Here is a 251-nt window from a genome sequence, read left to right as displayed (position 1 = left end):
TCAAATTAAAAAGATCTGATACACATTTGTGAAGAGACTTTCATAAATTTGTAGTGTTTGGAGATGAATATTACTGTTCATCCTGAATCCAGCAAGTCATGTACTTGAAACTGCTTAATACCAGCCTATAGGTGCACTACCACCAACTACTAGCCTGGTGTAGAGCAGTAGACTGTGGTGTACAGTTCTTGCAAAAGCAGTTGTCTGAAGTTCAACATGGTCACCTTCACTGTCATTCCACTTGCCTCCCA

The sequence above is a fragment of the Pagrus pagrus genome, assembly GCF_965226575.1.
Source record: "Pagrus pagrus genome assembly, chromosome: 20".
NCBI lineage: Eukaryota > Metazoa > Chordata > Actinopteri > Spariformes > Sparidae > Pagrus > Pagrus pagrus.
This window is presented reverse-complemented; position numbering follows the sequence as displayed.